Source organism: Microcebus murinus, chromosome 1, assembly GCF_040939455.1.
Source record: "Microcebus murinus isolate Inina chromosome 1, M.murinus_Inina_mat1.0, whole genome shotgun sequence".
NCBI lineage: Eukaryota > Metazoa > Chordata > Mammalia > Primates > Cheirogaleidae > Microcebus > Microcebus murinus.
Genome location: NC_134104.1, coordinates 45,418,526 through 45,440,391, shown reverse-complemented (window position 1 = coordinate 45,440,391; position 21,866 = coordinate 45,418,526). Strand labels below are relative to the sequence as shown.

General features: G+C 36.4%; 1 long non-coding RNA gene across 1 annotated transcript in view; it reads left to right on the top strand.

Annotated features, from left to right (window-relative positions):
• The window catches only part of LOC105859356 (uncharacterized), a 45,646-nt gene that overhangs the window by 22,054 nt on the left and 1,726 nt on the right, over window positions 1-21,866 (top strand). The window contains exon 2 of the long non-coding RNA XR_012921007.1: window positions 5,134-5,302. This is a non-coding gene — a long non-coding RNA (uncharacterized LOC105859356). The remainder of the gene's footprint in view (window positions 1-5,133; window positions 5,303-21,866) is intronic.

The window sequence follows — 21,866 nt, the reverse complement described above, 5'->3', positions numbered from 1 at the left end:
GAACTCAACTAAGATATAGGGGACTTGGGAATATCCATGATCAGATATTATCCCAAAGACGACCCTTTTTTCATTGGCAAAAGTCATTTAAGTCATCTGTTAGGTGCTTTTCCTTCAATCAAGGTCCATAAGTGTTGCAGCTAACAATTTAGCAACAAAAGTAAACACGAAAGAATTAATCCTGTGAGATCTGAGAAGACATTTAAGAAGTTTCATATTGCTAATGCATTTTGAGAGTAAGAGGTGATTTTAGTGACTTCGCCACCTGTAATATCAGGAGCTTATGAGTTGTATGAATTTTCTGGGTTGAAGTCACGACTTCCAGACCTAGGTATGGGGTATAGTGTGGTGTTAGGGTTAGGGTAAGGTAATGTGTATAATCACACATAAAAGACTAGAAAGACCTAAAGCAAAGATACTGACAGCAGTAGCATACTAGGTGATGTTCATTATCATCTATATACTTTTCTATATTTTTCAAATTTTATTTAAAGACCATGAATTTGTTTTGTGAATTATTTCAAAAGAAAAAAGGAGGAAAAAGAGAAAGAAAAATAAGTGATCAGTAGATTTCAACAAAGAAATAGTTATTTGTAAATTGCCTTGTTTATGGTAAGATAGCTAGTGTGATTTTAAAAGGGGATTGTGGTATTTCCCTTAGATGTGGAAAGTACTTGACTCTGGTCTGATCCACTGATGGCAAAGGAACACCTGAAAGACTTTTATTAACATTAAGATTGTCCTAAACATACACAAAATGAACTCTTAAAATGAGAGTCGGATACAAACAATTTTTTATCACTTATGATTCTCCTCTTATTTAATCAAAATGGAATACTTCAAGTATGGAATTGCTTTTCTCTACTACAGTTTGTTACTTTTCAACTTCATGCCAATTCTACAAAGCTTGGCAGATACCCAATTGTGGCTTCCTTTAGCACTTTTTGCTGTCACTCATTATTCCTTTTAACATCCCCAAGGTAAAGAACTCTGGTCTCGGAAAAGATTTGGAGGAAGGTTCTAATCCAGCTTTGGCACAAATTAGATGTGGGTTTCTGTTTTTCCATTTGTAAAGCCAAGCATGGGTGCTCTTACTATCTCTACCACCTGGATTATTATAAGAATAAAATGATCCAGATGCCATGAGTGCCAAAAATAAAGAATAAAAAAAAAAAGAATAAAATGAGATAATGTATGTGACAGGGCTTGAAATTCTATAGGCGAGTTCTCCAGGAAGCAAATGGTGAGATAGAGTTGGAAATGCAAAAGGTTTTGGGGAGATTTACATCTGTAAAAGAAAAGGGGAGTGAGCAGGATTGAGCAGGGGATTGTCAGACTATGATGCTCCCTCTGCTAATGCAATAGGGAGAACCAGAACAGAGGTGGCCAGTTTGAGCATTTTCCTGTTGGATGGGAATGGCTAGTTGCCTTGCTCAGTTAGGGGCAGCCCCATGAAGAGTGCAACCTTGTCTCCAATATAGAGCAGATTTTAAAGGAGCTAACAGCCAGAGGCTGTCAGCTAACCATACTTCTTAAAGTCCTTTCTTGCAAAGGGGATTCCTGAATGGCACATCTCATGTCTTCCACAGCTGGCCACTAATACAGCTCTACCTGGGGCCACTTGAGACAATTATAGGTTGTATATCAAGATCATGAGTTTCTTTTCTCCAACTGAAAACTTCTCCTCTTTGATATTGTCACCTTCCACCTGAGTATTAAACATGCTCCTCCATCCCTCCATGACCCAATCCTTCTGTCCTTTTCTCTCTTGACAATCTGCCACCTTCTTCTGATTTCTCTTATCTCTCCAGCAAGGTTCACCAGTTTGAACTCAAGCATCTGTCATTTTACTGTTGCCCTCTATTGCTCCTCTTGATCTTTTGACAGGTTCTCATGCCTGTCAGACTGACTTCCAATTCTAGGTCACCCTAGTGTGCTTTCTTTTCTCTGACATTTGGGTGAGCAAGCCTTACTAGAGAAATTCATGTAAATCTTCTGAATAGTAAACTATACGTCCATGATAGCCAATTTCATCAAGTCTTTTACTGTTGCAATCCTTTTTATCCAGTTCTTTTTTTTTTTTTTTATCCAGTTCTTATTGTGTCCCTATTCCAATTAGATGACATTCAACTTGTAAGAGATCATTAACATTTATCCCAATACTACCTGTGCCGGAGATGTCCATATACTTGAAACACCTGCTTCCACTCTTCTCCCTCCAACTTTTATATGATAATTCTTGAGGGCTGGGGTATGACTTGTACTACTTTAGTCTTGTTCAATACCCAGTATGGTGCATGAACTGATTTAGCACTGAAAAAAATTGTTAGCCGAATAAAGAAAAACTAAATTCTTTTTATGTCTATTGAAGGCTAGAGACAATCAAGTATTTTATGTATGTCATCTCACTTAATCCTTAATCCTCACAGCACTGTCATCTCGTAGGTTTTGATAGTCCTATTTTATAGATTTATCTGTTGCCTATCTCTTGTTACTAAATATTGCTTCCTTAGAGGAAAAATATCATGTCTGATTCATTTCTGTAGCTTACTATCCACTTTCCAGGCAATGCCTGACACATAGATAATGTTCTTTAAAAATCAGATGAGGTATCAAATAAATGACAGAACCTCAACAGTAAAGGGGCAGTGTCAAGACTGAAACCCAGGTTTGTTCATCTCCAAAGCCTTACACTTTGTGCTGTGCATTGTGGCTTTGTCTGAATTAAGTGTTGTCAACTACCCACGGCCTCACAGTAATTTCATGATCAAATTTGAATGAGAAGAAAAAGATCTTCTATGCCATAATTCAATCAAAATGATGACAGAAATTATAGCTGTAATTGCTTTATTTACTTCTAGTGAGTGCACTTAATATCATAGGAAGGATAATTAGCGAGTTCATTAATTTTCTGTTTCCTCTTCAAACATCTGATTGTAATTGTTCCTTAACTCAAATTTTTTTTTACCTTGATTTTATGTCATTGGTGACTCTTAATAAATAGTACTGTGTTTAGTTATCATTCAGGAGCTACTTGAATTCCATAAGCCTTTTATTTCTGACTACAAGTACAAGATTAGCTAATATTTGCATATGCTAACACTGGTGACAGAATTATAAAGCATGAGTTAAACAAAATGCCATTTAATAGAAAATTATAATTAAGTTTTTAATTTTTCTTTCTGCTGGAATTTGGCTTTTAGTCACTGAAACCATTTGATAATAGTGTAAATGATGTGGAAAGCACCAGAAAGAAGCTTCTAGACAGCTCATGGGTCCCAATAGTATGCAGATCTTTAAGCCATATGTTGAAAATTGAACAATAGAGTTGAGATTCCAAAATTTCCATTCCCATTACTACTTATATTGGAACCAAATAACCATGAACACATTTTAGAGATCAATGAGGGCTTCATTCATAAAGCATTTTATGAACCTTTCAGAGTAAATGCCAGCTATTCTTAAATCTTATGATTACATGAAGAAAATGTATAAATGTATTCACAAACAAGTTGGACCACTCAAAAATAGTTCTAATGGTTTCCCTATTTATGTATCTTTCAAAAATAGCCACAGGATTGCCAAAGAGAATTAAACAATTATGTCTTTTTTAAATAGATGGATATTAACTAAATGGAAGCATAGATTGAAAGTTTCTGCTTAAGCAATGAAACCAAAACAGTCTGTAAAATGAGGGAATTGAACTAAATTATCTCAAAAGTTGTTCAGTTATGGTGGGGGAAAATATCTATGTGTCTAATCCTGAAAAAGTTTAGCCAATGTTAAAACCTAAATACAATTCATATGCCCTATTATTCATACCTGACATAATAAAATTCTTGCTCATTAGTGTAACTCAAATCTGGAGGGAAGGAAGGTAGCAACTCTATGTGAATTCATGCATTTGTTTTATTAACTCATCATTCCATCTACATGTTTAATAAAATGGTCATAATCTAATAAGACCTTCTCATTAAAGGGAGAGGCATTTTCAGAAATGATTTTTCCTTATTTATTTCCTTATTTGTTTTTGCAAAGATGATGACAGAATTTCAAAACCCAGCTTTATATTCCATCTTTATATTTTTGTACCATATTTATATAAAAAAACCAAACAAACCCAGAGCTGGCTGGCACCTCTTCTGATTATAATAATATCTTATTCATATCATGCTTTACAGTTTAAGAAATTATTTTTTCAGTTTTTTGACTTCCTGTCATATTCACTACATTGGCCTTTCTAAACCTTCTCATCACTCTAAGCACCTAGTCTCCTTGTCCCCTGTTCACCATCTTTGATCCCCTGAGTGGCCCTGAGCTGAGAGCTTGGCATGCATTCTCATTCAGAAATGAGCAGACTGAAGCTCAGAAAAATGAAGAAACTAGCTGGTGGGTACAGATGCCTCTGATTACAATTTAGATTGTGGGTGTATAGTTAATTTAAATAATGTTTTTGAGTGAAAGGGATTCATTTGGGTAACTGAGAAAAGCTGAAGTCATTTTAAGAAAGTTTATAATTCATAGATCCATGTCAATACTGTTGGCCCACCCACAAGGATCCACAATGCGTTTTAAACAGAACCTAACGTTTCTTGACATGTACTCTTCTTGCTATAGATAGATCACTCATATGGGTTGGATTTAGACTCTGCTGACTCCCTACCTATGTGTCATGTATGGGTGGATATAGTGCCTGGTGCATAGTAGGAGCTGAACAAATATTTGTTGAATTAATAAATGGACTTTAAAATTTTAATATGGCTTCATTTTTTATAAGCCATTTCTTTGGCACAGTCTTTTTGGAAAACAATAAGGGCAACATGTAGCAAGAACCACAAAAATGTGTGATACTCTTTGATCTAGGAATTCCACTCCAAGGAATTTTTCATAAGGAAATATAGTTATCCCTCAGTATCTGAGGGGGATTGGTTCCAGGATCCCTGATGAATACCAAAATCTACAGATGCTCATGGCCCTTTTATAAAATAGTGTAGTATTTGTATATAACCTACACACATCCTCTTGTATACTTTGATATCATCTCTAGATTACTTATAATACCTAATATAATGTAAATATGTATTATACTGTATTGTTTTATCTTTTTTGTATTGTTGTTTTTCTTTTTTCTAGTATTTTTGATCTGCCGTTGTTGAATCTGCAGATGTGTAACCCACACATACAAAGGCCAACTGTAATCCTATGGGAGTAAGAGGTATATCCTTGAAGACGTTCCCAGCATTATCAGTCATAGCCCAAGTACTGAAACAATCTCAAAGTCCAGGATTTATATCTATGAAAGGTACTGCTCAGCTGTTTTTTCTCTACTATTTCCTTTACCCCTCCTAAACATCAGGGTAGGCACATGACCTAGAGTGATCAGTCACATTGTCCCATCTTCACAGCCCACAGTGATTGGTTTAGAGATGAGTCAATAGAAGTCCTTTCCTAAGAGTTAGTTAGGAAGACCTCTTGCTCTTGCCTCTAGGGTCTAGAACTGGAAAGATATAACCCTAACATTGTTAGCCTGTGGAAAACCTATAAGCCAAGTAAGGCCTATACAGAAGCAGAGGCAAGAGATAAGAGTGACAGAGACTCAGCTGGCACATTCCTGGAGACATCATTTGAGCCCTGGATCCTGTCACACCTAACATCTCTTCCACCTATGCTCACCTCAGTTATACCAGTCACCAAGTCTCTGATTTTCTTAAGCTAGTCTGAGTCCCGTCACTTACAAGTAAGAGTCTTGATTACTAACTCTGCAGAAAGGAATGCTATGTAGCCTTTAAAATAGTAACTATGTGAAAACATGGAAAAATGTTTACAACAAAATATTAAATGGAAGTAATACAAGGCAAGATAGTGGGTGCGTATGTGTGAGTACACAAGGAAAAAGGTGGATGTGTTAACACTGGTTACTCATGAGTGGGAGGACAAAGGTATAGAATTTTTCCTTTTACTTTATATACTTCTATTGCTTAAAAATACTTCAACATGCATAATTATGCTATTGTCATTTAAAAATAAATAAGATGTCACCACAAAAGAATGTACTCTAGGATTACTATGACATAAAAGTACTTATTCACCTGGAATAAAATATGAAAATGGTTACTATGTTAAAAATGGGATTATAGTTGCTTAAATTTTTTAAAAAAATATCTTGATAAGATTTTACTTATTGAATTTATGATTCTAAAGCACTACTTGCTGCAAAAAGCACAATTAATACAAGATACAGCATTTCATCTTCAGTGGATAAAGATCTGTTCTAGAGCTGGGCAACAATGAGAAAAGTAACTTAAGTACTTTGAAAAAATCATTTATCTTCTCTTTACCTCTTTTTTCCATTTATAAAATGAAGACATAATAATAGCTTTCTTGACAACCTCCTAGGATTTGTGTTATCAATTGAGATATAAACAAGATATTATTGGCATATACTACTATGGAGAAAAGTGTACCTATCAGCAGTGCCCAGTTTGATGAATTTTTACGAGTGGAACATGCACATGTAATGAACATGCAGGACAAGAAGCAGAATGTCACCAAACCCTAGAAACCTGCCTTGTACCCCTTCTACTCCTCTGCCAAAGGAGTATTCACTATTCTGATCCCTAATGCCATAGATTGTGCCTGTGTTTGAACTTTGTCTAAGTGGACTCCCACAGTATGTACTGTTTTTTGCCTGACTTTTCACTGAACACTGTGTTTGTGAGATTCATCTATATTGTTGTGTGCAGTTATAGATTGCTCCTTTTCCTTGCTGTATAGTATTCAAATTTATGGAAATGCAAGAATTGGTTTATCAGTTTCTCTGATGATGGGCATTTGGATAGTTTTCCCTTCTATCTTTATGAATTAGAGGACGAATATATGCATTTCTGTTGGATGTATACCTAGAAGTGAGATTGCTCAGTCATAGCTTGTACATTTGTTTGGCTTTAGTAGATATTGTGAAACGATTGTTCAAAATAGTTGATCCCATTAAAACTCCCACAAGTAATGAATGAGACATCTGGTTGCCACACACTTTGCCAACACCTGATATTTTCTCTGTTGAGATTTAACATACATACAATAATTTCATTAACCATAAATCTTCAGATGTAAGGCATTTCCAAATTTTATTTTACTACTTTATTTGTGTTGTTCAGAGTAATTTAAAGTGACTCGAAGTTAACATTGTGATTGCCATTACTTGCAGCTTGTCTTCAGACTGCTGTTGCCCTCCGAGGTGGCTTTAATTAATCTCTCTTAATCCAAATAAAAGTAAGCCTGATAACCAGACTGCATTACATTTTCCTAGAGTGTTTTTAAGAAATGTTAATTATGCCCTTAGCAGAGACAAATTCCTCCCAATGTGTAGAACCTGGAGAAGCTCTGCTCTGTACCACCGGCCAGGAAAACATAGCACACAGCAAGTACACTCACTTGAAATGTAAATCTAATTTCCTATGCAAAGTTAGTAACTAAACACTTGGAACAGAATTCATCCTACTTCTTTTATGTCTACTGCCTAATTGGATCTACTTCTGACTTTCTGGGCTCTTGTGAGTACTTTCACTAGAGTTTGTTTTTGTTTTGTTTTGTTTTTTGAATAAGAAATGTTGGATAGAAAAGGGGAAAGGAAAAGTCTATACTAACAGTTGCTGTGGTTATTAGCAGACCAAGCACAATTATGGGTCTGTTCTGTGATCTGACAAAAATTATGATGTGCTGGGAATTCTAATGACCAGTCATCATCTTCATCACTTTCTGTAGTTGCTAACTCTGACCTTCCTTTCTACCTTGGTCTCCTCCTTCACTTGCTTTAAATCCATGTGGTTTTGCTCAGTTACCCTCATTTATACAATCCTACTTCTATCAGAGAATGTCACTCTGAGGTCCTGTTTTAATTAATTAATTAACAAAATATACTTACAGAATACTTTCTATGTGCTTGACAGTGCAAACCCAGAGGTAACGAAGAGTCAGGGTCTGCCTTTAAATGGTTCACAGTCAAGTGAAGGAGACAGATAGGTACATATCTGGCTATAAGTGCTAAAATAGCAATAAAAACATGTAAATATTAAAGGACTTTACTTGGTTACACAAGTGGATACAGCACAATGAGGAGAAAGATATTTTATTCTCCCATCTACTGCAGTTTCATTTTATTTTGTTACTTCAGTCTTGGGTTACAATTATACTAATTTATTTAGGAGAAAGGAAAATCCCAAATATATGAGTGTAGTATCTATGATGGAAAATGTTCATCTTTTATATGCTTGTTTCTTTGTTTTGGGTATTTATTTTAGTCTTTAGGGATTTTTTTGGCCTGCTTTCTTGGTTTTTACTGGAAATCACTTATGATTCCTTGACTCAAAAGCTCATGAGTTATCTCTCCTTGGTTACCTCTGAGTGACACATATTTCCGTCAGGCTCAGCTTTTGCCTTTTCTCAGGGTATATCCTCCAGTTTTTTTCTTTTTATATTTTCTTTTTATATTTTCCCTTTTGTTTGTTTGTTGGTTTTGCTTCTGCAGAACGTCCTTCCCAAGAATTAGTTGAAATGGTATTTCTTGCCACTTTTTCTGTCTTCAGTCTAGTTGACTTCTAGCACCTTGTACTTATTTTCTGGGAAATTTCCATAAACATACATTTAGTTTTCAACTTAGTCAGTGTTGTCTGATCCTCTTTATTGCTTAATTCCTGTTTCACATGAACCCGGCCCTCATGTGGCGTGGAGAGTGAGCAGCTCACCTCTAATTCCCGTCCCTCTCAGGCACAGAAGCTTCTCCAAACAGAGTTTTCATCAGCCTCACCTTGTGTCTGTCTGTCCCACTCTTTCCATCTCCAGATCCTCTATTCATAGTTGTTTTACATACATTTGATAAAAATTTAGTAGATATTTTCTCTTTATTCCTCCATATGTGCAAAAAATAAAATAGAAAACCAATAGTTTAGCAGATTGGCAGTATGCATAGTAATGAGTCCCAAACATTAAAGTGTGTAGGAATCACTGGGTTGTTCTAAATGCAGATTTCCAGGTTTCATTCCTAGAGACTTGGATTCAGTAGGTCTGGCCTAGGACCCAGGAATCTGCATTTAACATTGGCCCAGTTGATTTTGATGGAGGTGGTTCTTGGATCTCATTTTGAGAAACTACATTTTGGTATAAATTCTTTAAGGTATTTCTATTTAACAGCCATACAGATAATCTACACAATTGAGAGGATATAAATCTGTACCTGGCCCCTGTCTTTATGCAGATAGGCATTACTGGTCCTCTCATCAGCAGCTTTTTTTTTTTTTTTTTTTAATAGTCGTTATGTTTTGGAGAAGTTGTGGATTTGCAGGAAAAAGTTTTTTTGGTGGAAAGTACAGATAGTTTCTATAGACTTCCTAGAAATCCCCTATGCTATACCTGTTCGTCTCTCCTTCCCTCCCTCAAGGCCCTGGCAACCACTGATTTTTTTTTTACTATCTCCATAGTTTTGTTTTTTTCCAGAATGTCACAGGGAATCATACAGTATGCAGCCTTTTCAGATTGGCTTCTTTCATTTAGCAATGTGTATTTAAAGTTATTCCATGGCTTTATAGATCATTTCTTTTTATTACTGAATTGGAACAAATGGAATGAATAATATTCCATTATATGAATGTGCCACAGTTTATTAATCCATTTACCTGTTGAAGGACATCTTAGTGCTCCCAGGTTCTGGCAATTGTGAATAAAGCTGCTATAAATATTCATGTACAGGTTTTTGTGTAAACATAAGTTTTCAAATCATTTGGGTAAATATCTAGGAGCACAACTGCTGGATCATATGTTAAAGGTATGATTAGTTTTGTAAGAAATTGTCAAACTGTCTTCCAAAGTGGCTGTAACATTTTGCATTCCCACCAACAGTGAATGAGAGTTCCTGTTGCTACATATTCTCCCCAGCATTTTTGTTAGTGTTTTGGTTTAGCCATTCTCGTTGTTTTATTAAACAATTTGAAATTCCCTAAAGACATACGATGTTGAGCATCATTTCATATGCTTATTTGCCATCTGGATATCTTCTTTGGTGTCTGTTCAGATATTCTACCCATCTATTAATGCGGTTTCTTATTTTCTTATTGTTGAGTTTTAAGAGTTCTTTGCATATTTTGGATACCAGTCCTTTATCAGATTATGTTTTACAAAGATTTTCTCCCTATCTGTGGGTGTCTTTTCATTCTCTTAATAGTATCTTTCACATAGCAGGTTTTAATTTTAATGAGGTCCAACTTATCATTTTTTCTTTCATGGATCATGCTTCTGATGTATCTAAAAAATTATTGCCACCATATCCAAGGTCACCTAGATTTTCTCCTATGTTATCTTCTAGGAGTTTCATAGTTTTGCATTTTACATTTAGGTCTACAGTCCATTTTAAGTTAATTTTTGTGAAGCAGTTCTATTCAAAGTGAAATACTGACTGACTCTAGCATTCATGGCACCCCCTCTTCCTCCTTCTTTTTCTCACATGCTTTTTGCTATAAAAAATTTCAAACACATACAAAAATAGGAGAAAAAAAGTATAATGAATCTCCAGGTAGCAATAGTCCATCCTCAACAAGTATCAACATTTTACCAATTTTATTTCTTCTAACACCCTACCACCTTTTGTTTATTTATTTGTTTATTTTTGCTGGAGTTTTAAAAAATAAATTCTAGACATCATCATTTTACACATAAACACTTTAGTACAGGCATACCTTGGAGATATTACAGGTTCAGTTCCAGACCACTGTAATAAAGCAAATATTGCAATAAAGTAAATAACAAATTTTTTGGTTTCTCATTGCATATAAAAGTTATGTTTATACTATACTGTAGTCTATTAGGTGTGCGATAGCATTATGTTTTAAAAAAATACATACTTTAATTAAAAATTAAGAATACTTTATTGCTAAAAAATGCTAATGATCATGTGAGCCTTTACCCAGTTACAGTCTTTTTGCTGGTGGAGGGTCTTACCCCGATGATGACTATTGACCGAGCAGGGTGGTGGTTGTTGAAGGTTGGAGTGGGTGTGGCAATTTCTTAAAATAAGACAGCAGGGAAGTTTGCCACATCAGTAGATCCTTTCTTTCACAAAAGTTTTCTCTGTTGCATATGGTGCTATTTGATAGCATTTTACCCACAGAAGAACTTTTTTCAGAATAGGAGTCAGTCTTCTCAAATCCTGCCACTGCTCTATCAACTAAGTTTATGTAATATTATAAATCCTTTGTTGTCATTTCAACAGTGTTCACAGCATTTTCACCGGGAGTTGATTCCATCTCTAGAAACCACTTTCTCTGTTCATCCTTAAGAAGCAACTCCTCATCCATTAAAATTTTATCATGAGGTTGCAGCAATTCATTCCCATCTTTGGACTCTATTTCTAATTCTAGTTTTCTTCATATTTCTACCATGTCTGCAGTTACTTCTTCCACTAAAGTCTTGAACCCCCTCAAAGTCATCCATGAGTGTTGGAATCAACTCATTTCAAATTCATGTTAATGTTGATATTTTAACCTCCTCCCATAAATCATGAATGTTCTTAATAACATCTAGAATGATGAATTTTCCAGAAGGTTTTAATTTACTTTGCCAGGATTCATTAGAAGAATTACTACTTTTGGCAGCTATAGACTTATAAAATGTATTTCTTAAATAGTAAGACTTGAAAGTCAAAATTATTACTTGATCCATCAGCTGCAGAACAAATGTTGTGTTTGCAGGTATGAAAACAACATTAATCTCTTTGTACATTTCCATCAGAGCTCTTGGTGACCTGGCACATTGTCAATGATGAGTAATTTTTTGAAAGGAATTTTTTCTGATCAGTAGGTCTCAACAGTGGACTTAAAAGATTCAGTAAACCATGTTGTGCTATCATACAGGCTTTGTTCTATTTATAGATCACAGGCAGGGTAGATTTAACATAATTCTTAAGAGTTAGGATTTTCAGAATGGTAAATGAGTATTGGCTTCAACTTAAAGCCACCAGCTGCATTAGGCCCTAACAAGAGAATCTGCTTGTCCTTTGAAGCTTTGAAGCCAGGCATTGACTTTTCCTCTCTAGCTATGAAATCCCAGATGGCATCTTCTTCCAGTAGAAGGCTGTTTTATCTATAGTGAAAATCTGTTTAGTGTAACCACCTTCATCAATAATCTTAGCTAGAGCTTCTAGATGACTTATTGTAGCTTAATCCACTATCACTTGCTGCTTCACCTTGCACTTTTATGTTCTGGAGATGGCTCTTTTCTTAAATCCCATGAACTTACCTCTGATAGCTTCTAATTTTTCCTCTGCAGCTTCTTCTCCTCTCTCAGACTTCATAGAATTGAAGAGAGTTGGGGCCTTGCTCTGGATTAGGTTTTGCCTTAAGGGAATATTGTGGCTAGTTTGATCTATCTAGACCAGTAAAACTTTCTCCATATCAGCAATAAGGCTTTTCTCTTTCTTATCATTCATGTGATCACTGGAGTAGCACTTTCAATTTCTGTCAAGAACTTTCCCTTTGCATTCGCCTCTTGACTAACTCTTTGGCTCAAGAGACCTCGTTTTTAGCATATCTCGGCTTTTGACATACTTTCACTAAGCTTAATTATTTCTAGCTTTTGATTTAAAGTAAGAGACATGTGACCCTTCTTTTCACTTAAACACTTAGAGGACAGTGTAGGGTTATTACCTTGCCTAATTTCAATATTGTTGTGTCTCAGGGAATAGGAACCCCAAGGGGGGGGGGAGAGAGAGAGAGAGAGAGAGAGAGAGAGAGAGAGAGAAATGGCCGCTCAGTGGAGCAGTCAGAACACATACAACATTTATCAGTTAAGTTTGTTATCTTATATGAGTGTGATTTGTGGTGCTCTAAAGCAATTACAATAGTAACATCAAAGATCACTGATCACAAATCATAACAGATATAATAATAATGAAAAGTTTGAAATATTGCAAGAATTACCAAAATGCAATACAGAGACATGAAGTGAGCACCCACTGTTGGAAAAATGGCACTGATAGACTTGCTCAACATAGGTTTCCCACTAACCTTCAATTTGTAAAAAGTGCATATCTGCAAAGTAAAGCAAAATGCAATAAAATGAGTTATGCCTATATTTATTTCTAACTCAAAAAAGCAAAAACACAACCGTAATCACAATATGATTATCACACCAAATTTAGAATAATTGCTACTAAATATCATCTAACTCCTAGTCTATTTAAATATCTCCATTGGTCTGATGTCTCTTAATCCTTTCTCAACTCAGAGTGCTGTTGGCTTCAGGCTGTCTCCAGTAGATAGTCTTTTTCTTTACATTCTCCTTATTCCTATACATCCTTGGGACTGAGGGGCCAGGATTTTTCAAACAATGTACCAGTTTCTCTAGAGGCTTTGACTTTGGCTGCTGACAGAGAAATCTTTATTAAATCCTTGAAAATGATATTATTCAAGAGACACACAAGTGAGATGAGTGATGAGAAGAGGAGGAGCTATTATGCAAGTGGCCCCAGGACATTAAGTTTATCACAAAATCCTTTCCATGAGTCAGTTAATCTTTTCCATTTTAGTTTCAGGGAGGATATTTGACCCCATGGAATTAGGAGTACTTTCCTACTTTTGCCAAATTGCTAAAGCTAGTGAATATTCAAGTGAAACATTATCCAAATTTGGGGTTCTACTGACCACAGAGGACCCTCTGTCTGAGTTATGGCTCCTGAAACCTTCACACAGCTGTCTCTGGAGAGAGAAGAATGGGAGCCAAGTTTCTTGGATGAGCTGCAGTTAGTTTTTCAAGGATGTGGCTGATCCCAGAAAACACACAGCTAATTTATAAGAGACTAGGAAGAAGGCAGCTGCCTTGAGGATAACATATTGAGGATCCCAGAGGTCAAGAACTGACCTCAGTCCACATGGGAAACTCTCACGGGTGTGAACCAAAGAAGCCTGCATAAAGTTTTAGGCCATCTAAAAAAAGCCCTGACAATGCTATTTTATATTTTAGACAAAAAGAACTCCAAGATGAAAATTTTGAAATGCAGACTCTGTGCCTTGGCTGAGAGACTGATGGTATCTGATCTGGCTGGAAGGTAGTCAGGGAGTCGGAAACTCCTTTCTGCTAGTGCTACTCCTGACCCTAGGATTTAACTATTATTTTCAATTTAACAGAATCATATATATACATTTTAAAAATAAATTCTTATAGAAGAAGAGAATTGTTTCCATGGTCTTTGAGTCTCTAGAAGCCAATAAATCACATTAAACAGAGCCCCAGATTATCTGTCTTCCTTCTTCTTAATGCCTCTGCAAGATGATGCATTATCTCATAGGATCGGTATGTGACAGACTATTTTGAGTCTTCCAATGATTTCTTCCTTTAGTCTTTCTGAGAACCAAAGTTCAGAAGAATTTGTGTAACTGGGATTCACCCCCAATTCACTGGATCTTGCAGTCCTAGTTTCAAAGAGGTCAGTGTCTTTTTAAGGGCCATGTGGAGGCTCCAGTGTGTTCTCAGGAGAATGAATTCCTTGTGCTAGGAAATTATCTACAGAGCATCCTTGACAGAGTTCTGTTTGGTGATGTAGTGACATAAAATGTCTGTGGCTAAAGAACTTTTTCAGTGCTTAAATAATGGGACTGTTTTAGTGACTCCAATAAACCCTAGTTAATGAAACTCTCCATGAAAATGGAGACTATTCATTTACAATGAAACTAGCAAGACAGGAACCTCACACAAACATGTATGCTGCCCTTACTTGTTAGAAGATGTTGCAGCTGAAAACTACAGCCATCATCACTCCATCTTCTTCACTGATGCTTGCCTTGTTCAAATGCTTAGTGTACTTGTAATTACCGACTCAAAAAAGCTTTTGGTATCTGCCATTCCAAATTCCAGGCATGGCTTGTTGATCTTAAGAGAGAGAGAGTGTATGGTGAAAAATACATAAAATTTACCATTTTAACCATTTTTAAGTGTGGAGTACAGTGGCATTAAGTACATTCACATTTTTATACAACCATCACCACTGTACATCTCCAGAACTTTTTCATCTTGCAAAACTGAAACTCAGTACCTATTAAACAGTAACTCCCCACTCCCCTCTCCCACTAGCCCCTGGCAACTACTATTCTACTTTCTATCTCTATGATTTGATTATTTAGGTACCTCATATAGGTAGAATCATACAATATTTGTCCTTTTGTGTCTGTGTTATTTCACTTAGTAAAATGCCTCCAAAGTTCGTTCATTTTGTAGCATGTATCAGAATGTCATTCCTTTTTATGACAGATATGCATATACCCCATTTTGTTTGTCCATTCATCCCTCGATGGGCATTTGGGTTACTTCCACCTTTTGGCTATCTTGAATAATGCTTCTGTGAACATGAGTGTGCATATATCTTTCTCTTTTTGAGTCAGGGTCTCATTCTATTGCCCAGGCAAGAGAGTACAGTGGTGTCATCATAGCTCACTGCAATCTCAAATTCCTGGGCTCCAGTGATCCTTCTGCTTCAGCCTCCCAAATAGCTGGCACTACAGGTGTGCACCCCCATGCCCAGCTAATTTTTTGTAGAGATAGGGTCTGGCTGTGTTGTTAGGCTGGTCTCGAACTGCTGACCTCAAGCAATCCTCATACCTCGGCCTCCCAAAGTGCTGGGATTACAAGTGTGAGCAACTGTGCCCCACCCCTTTGCCCATTTTTAATTGGGTTGTTCAGGTTTTTTGTTGTTGAGGTGTAGGCATTTTAAAAAATGTATTCTGGGCTGGGTGTGGCGACTCACGCCTGTAATCCTAGCACTCTGGGAGGCCGAGGTGGGCAGATCGTTTGAGCTCAGGAGTCTGAGACCAGCCTGAGCAAGAGCAAGACCCTGTCTATACTAAAAAAATAGAAAGAAGTTAGCCGGACAACTAAAAATATATAGAAAAAATTAGCCGAGCATGGTGGCGCATGCCCGTAGTCCCAGCTACTTGGGAGGCTGAGGCAGAAGGATTGCTTGAGCCCAGGAGTTTGAGGTTGCTGTGAGCTAGGCTAACGCCATGCCACTCTAGCCCGGGCAACAGAATGAGACTCTGTCTCAAAAAAAAAAAAATGTATTCTGGATATTCATCCTTTATCAGATACATGATTTGTGAATATTTTCTCCTATTCTGTGGGTTGCCTTCTCACTCTGTTGATAGCGTCTTTTTTTTTTGCACATTGGTCATATTTTAGAGAAAAAGGATTCATTTGAATAGAAGTATTCATAAAGTGGACCTGAAATTTGCCATTAATAGGGGGCTAGGTTTTTTTCAATTGTTGCTGTTTGTTATTTTATTTTAAAGGCCTCTTTTTTAGTCATGCAAGAGTCTTTCGGAATATTGCTACAGTGGTGATACTTTTATGATGGAGACTGACCAATTTACCACAAAACCCTATAAAAACCTCTGGAATATCAAACCAGAGGCTGAGTTCTTTGTTTTGGTAATAATTCTGCTTTTGTAATATGATTTTATTTAAAGAAAATTGAACTTTTTGTTTGTCATTATGGGATGTTTGTGGATTTGAGTAGCAACTGAAATCATGAAGGTAATGGAATATGTACCTTCGGTGCAATTTATAAGCAATACTGTTTATAAAAGGTTACAGAGAAGTACCTAGATAAGAAATAACAATTGCTAGTATGCACTGGGCCCTTTCTAGATGTCGTGTATTCTGACACTAAATGCTTCAGGTACATTTCTCAGTTTTCCAGCAATTCTGTGAAATAGGTATCGTAGTTCCCCCTTGCTTTACATGGTTTCAGTTACCTGAGTTCAACTGTGGCCTGAAAATACTAAATGAAAAATTCCGGAAATAAAGAATGCATAAATTTTAAATTGGGCACTGTCCCGAGCAGTATGATGAAATCTCAGGCCATTCCACTCAGGACGTGAATCATCCTTTTGTCCAGCATCTCCATATTGTCTACACTAAATCTCCGTACTGTCTACACTACCCACCTGCAAGTCAAGTAGGAGCCATCTCAGTTATCAAATCAGTTATGGTATAGCAGTGATTGTGTTCAAGTAACCCTTATTTTACTTAAAAATGGCCTCAAAGTGCAAGAGTGGTGATGCCGGCATTTCAGATATACCAAAGAGAAGCCATCCAGTACCTCCTTTAAGTGAAAAGGTGAAAGTTCTTGGTTTAATATGGAAACGAAAAAAGTTATATGCTGAGATTGCTAAGATCCACAGTAGGAACGGTTTCTACCTGTGAAAATTATGAAGAAGGAAAAAGAAATTTGCAGCATTTTAGTGTTACACCTCAGACTGTAAAAGTTATGGCCACAGTGTGTGATAAGTGTTTAGTTAAGATGGAAGAGGCATCAAATTTGTGGGTGGAATTCATCAAATTCACGAAGACATGAAATGTGTTCCAGTTGACAGTAGTTGGGTTCAGTACTACCTGTGGTTTCAGGTATCTACTGGGGATTTTGGACTTTGTATCCCATGTGGATAAGGGGTGACTATTAGACTACATACTGTTGTTTCCTTTTGAAACTGGTTTAGTGAGAAATAAATTGTTCAAGGTCACATGGTTTGTAATGATAGGGCAGGTTGAGATTTGAACTCAGGCAGTCTGTGCTCAGAACCCAAGAGCTTAATCACTGTGGTCTCCTGCCTCATCCTGATTTCTCAACACTGGAGTATTTTTTTAAATTTAAATGTCTGAGGTTTTTCTGAGGCTTATCACTTGTTGCCTCAATTTGACATTAGCTGAATTTTGTCTGAAAATGTAGACAGTTGATGTTGACAAATGGATACATTTTAATTACATCATATAGAGTTGTAGCGTTTGCGTCAAGAACTCTCTGCTGTTGACCCAACCACCATTTCACAAGCATTGAAAGATGAGGGTCTCCATAAATGTAGACAGTACAGGTAACATCTTTTGTGTCCTCTGGAGATTTTATCTTGCCTCAGTAGCTGAAAAGTACTTAAAGTTTCAGTTTCTTATATCTCTGTAGAAAGAATGTGTTTAATTGAATAATACACAAATTTTCAAATCTTTTTTTCAAGAAGAATATAAATTCTTAAAAGTGAAAGTAATCAGATTATAGGGGTTATTGAAAATTAAAGTATTAGCATAATCAGTGCTATATTATTTTGTCCTTAAGAAATACTACACATTTCATCTATTTTTTTCATTCTTTTGGAAGTCATTAATGGTTTTGTTTGTTTAAGGGTTGCTTGTAGTCTTTTATTTTGAAACTCTGGCATTTTGGAGCATAATAAAGGAAGTGGTCTTTTAGCTGTTACCCACAAGAGGATGACACCATCTTGCATGCTTACCGCAGGGACTCAGGCTTGAGTGTACATCTTGTTTCATTGAACCTGTGCAGTGCATGAAATCCACTTTTTTTCTGAGTGATGATAGTGTCATTCAGTGCACAATTTAAAAATTTTAATGACGTCCAGTTTGTTTATTTTTTCTTTTGTGGCTTCTGCTTTTAGTGTCGTATCTAAGCAATCATTGCCAAATCTAGTATCGTGAAGCTTTTGCCGTATGTTTTCTAAAAGTTTTTTAGTTTTAGGTCTTATATTTAGTCCAATTGTGACGTAATTGTTATATATGGTATAAGGTAAGGATCCAGTTTGTATTTGTGCATGCAAAGATCCAATTTTTCTCAAAATCATTTGTTGAAAAGACTGTTCTTTCACCATTGAATGGTCTTGGCTTTTGTTGCAAATCAGTTGACCATACATGTAAAAATTTATTTATAATGTTCTGTATTAAATTTAATTGGTCTATATGTTTGTCTTTATTCCAGTACCACAATGGCTTAATTACCATAGCTTCTTAGTAAATTTTGGAATCAGGAATGTGAGACTTGCAACTTTGTTCTTCTTTTTCCAGATTGTTTGGTTATTTAGGGTTCCTTGAGATTCCATATGAATTTTAGGATGGATTTTTCCATTTCTGCAAAAGAGTTATTGAGATGTTGATAGAGATTGCAGTGAAGCTATAGATCACTTTGGGTAGTATTGACATCTTAAACCACATTAAGCCTTTCAATCCATAAACATGGAATTTCTTTCCACTTATTGGTATCTTCTTTAATTTCTTTCAGCAACATTTTGTAGTTTTCAGTGTAATAGTCTTTTATCTTTTTGGTTAAGTTTATTCCCAAGTTTTTTATGCTATTGTAAATTGAATTGTTTTCTTAATTATCTTTTTGGATTGTTCATTGTTCATGTTTGGAATACAACTGATTTTTTTTTTTTTTTTTTTTGAGACAGAGTCTCACTTTGTTGCCCAGGCTAGAGTGAGTGCCGTGGCGTCAGCCTGGCTCACAGCAACCTCAATCTCCCGGGCTCAGCGATCCTACTGCCTCAGCCTCCCGAGTAGCTGGGACTACAGGCATGCGCCACCATGCCCGGCTAATTTTTTCTCTATATATTTTTAGTTGGTCAATTAATTTGTTTCTATTTTTGGTAGAGACGGGGTCTCGCTCAGGCTGGTTTCGAACTCCTGACCTTGAGCAATCCGCCCGCCTCGGCCTCCCAAAGTGCTAGGATTACAGGCGTGAGCCACCGCGCCCGGCTTACAACTGATTTTTGTTTATTGATTTTGTATCTTGTAACTCTACTGAATTTGCTTATTCAAATAACAGTTTTTTTGGGGAAATCTTTAGGCTTTCTACATATAAGATCTTGTCTGCAAACAGAGATAATTTTACTTCTTTTTCAATTTGGATTCCTTTTTTTTTTGCTGACTTGCTCTGGCTAGGACTTCCAGTACTATGTTGAATAGAAGTGGTGAAAGTAAATATCCTTGTCTTGTTCCTGATCCTAGAAGAGGAAACACCATCTGTCTTTCATCATTGAGTGTGATATTAGCTGTGGGTTTTTCATATACGGTCTTTATTATATGGAGGTAGTTTCCTTCCATTCCTAGTTTGTTTTTATTTTTAAACATGAAAGGGGGTGAATTTTGTCAAGTGCTTTTTCTGCAGCAGTTGAGATGACCATATACCTTGAGATTTTGTAACGAGGAAAATGGCTGTGTTTCCCACCCTAAAAGATATTAGAAGAGGCCTCAGCAATTTAGAAAGTATAGTTCTGTTTCATGAAACCCTATTCTTTTCCATACCTTTTGGTGAAGCCGAACACTGTTGTCAATTGTAGCAATCAGTCTTAGATATTTTCCTTTCCCAACCTGGTTACTGTTTTCTTAAGCCCAGCAGTAGCTAAACTATAGGATTCCCTTCTTTCTTGCCAATAATTGAAGGACAAAAATAAATCAATTTGGACTAATCAACAAATGGCTAGGAGCCTTTTTTCATGGAATGAATTTATTTTTATTTTATTGTTTATATTATCATATAGGAAAATTGATTTCCTTTTGGTATACAGTTCAGTGAATAAACATATACATAGGTTCATGTAACTACCATCACAATTAGGATGCAGAACAGTTCCATCACTCCTTAAAACTCCTTGCTATCCCCTTTATTGTCACACTTTCCCCTAGAATCCCTGGCAACCACTGATCTTCATTATCATAGTTTTCTGTCTTTTTTGAGAATGTTATACAGTATGTAGCATCTTATGTCTGTGACTAGAAGCTTAAGTGTGACTGAAGTGAGGAGCCATTTTGAGCAACATTCTTCTTGTTCTGCAGAATTGTTCCAAACTGTGAGCCTGGTGTTATCATCATGGTAGGAGATCATAGTTGTAGGTATATATGTTGTACTGGCCTCAGAGCACCAGCCTCTGAACCTCTGTTGGTCCCTCTCTTATCAGTGGGGAAGGGTGTTGGCCAAATTCTAAGGCTGTATGTTGGGATTGGGATTAAACTTTTAGCACATGTGCATCAAGAATTAATAGCAAGTAAGGTTACCATCTGTGGGACATGGTCATTTCATGGACCACCATGTGTTATTTACACATGAAGGACAGTGAGGAGAAAATGTATTAAGCTAAAACCTAAAGAATAGCAGCTCCAGTTATCATATCCTCCTACAATTGCATTCATATGTAGTAGGAAGGCTGGAGCAGCTAATGTGATACGCTCTTCTCATGTGGGGTTTTTTTTTTTTTGGAGGAAAAAAGGGAAGAAAATCCTCAAAGGGAAATCGTTTCGTGAATCCCCCCTAATAGACTTGCTCTTATGTCTCATAGTCAGAACTGGGTCCCTTAGTCATTTTCCAACATGAAGGCGAAGTAGGTATCTTGCATTTTAATATTGATCATGTAAAGTGGGCCGAGACAAGAGGATAACGGATCTTTAGTAAAAGGCAAAAGATTTATACAATCTGATGAGAAACCAGAATATCGGAGGATAACAGATCTGCCTTACCCATTGTTGTAAGGATTAAATGCAGTAATGTGGTTGAAGTATCTATAGTTGGGCTGAGCACATAAAAGGCTGAGATCTCATTAATTTTTTTTGTTTTGTTTTATTTCTCCCTTCTCTTTAGTTTTTCTTCTTCATTTTTTAGCTTTAGAAGCAAGACGTCTAAAAGTCTTGCTCACCCTCCCTATATAAACACCCTGTTTGTCTCTTCTACCTCAACCTACTTTTTGGAGTTCTGCAGATAAGCTCTAGTTTCCACAAACCATTTGCAATTTCCTCAATTTCTCAAGAAAGTCCTTGGGTCCGACCTTAGACAAAGGATACGTTTTTATGCCCAGTACATAGATGTCGATTGTAAACAAGACACTAAGCAATCCTTATAAATAAAAAAAGAAAAGAATCAACAAAGTATGTTATTATTACAATGTTAGCTTGCACTAAAAATCACCTATTTCAGTATAGTGAAGCTCTTTCCATACAGAAAAGGAGGAGCAAAAGGCGCCCCCGCCTGTGCTGTCTGTTCCGACTGCTGGCTCTGAGCG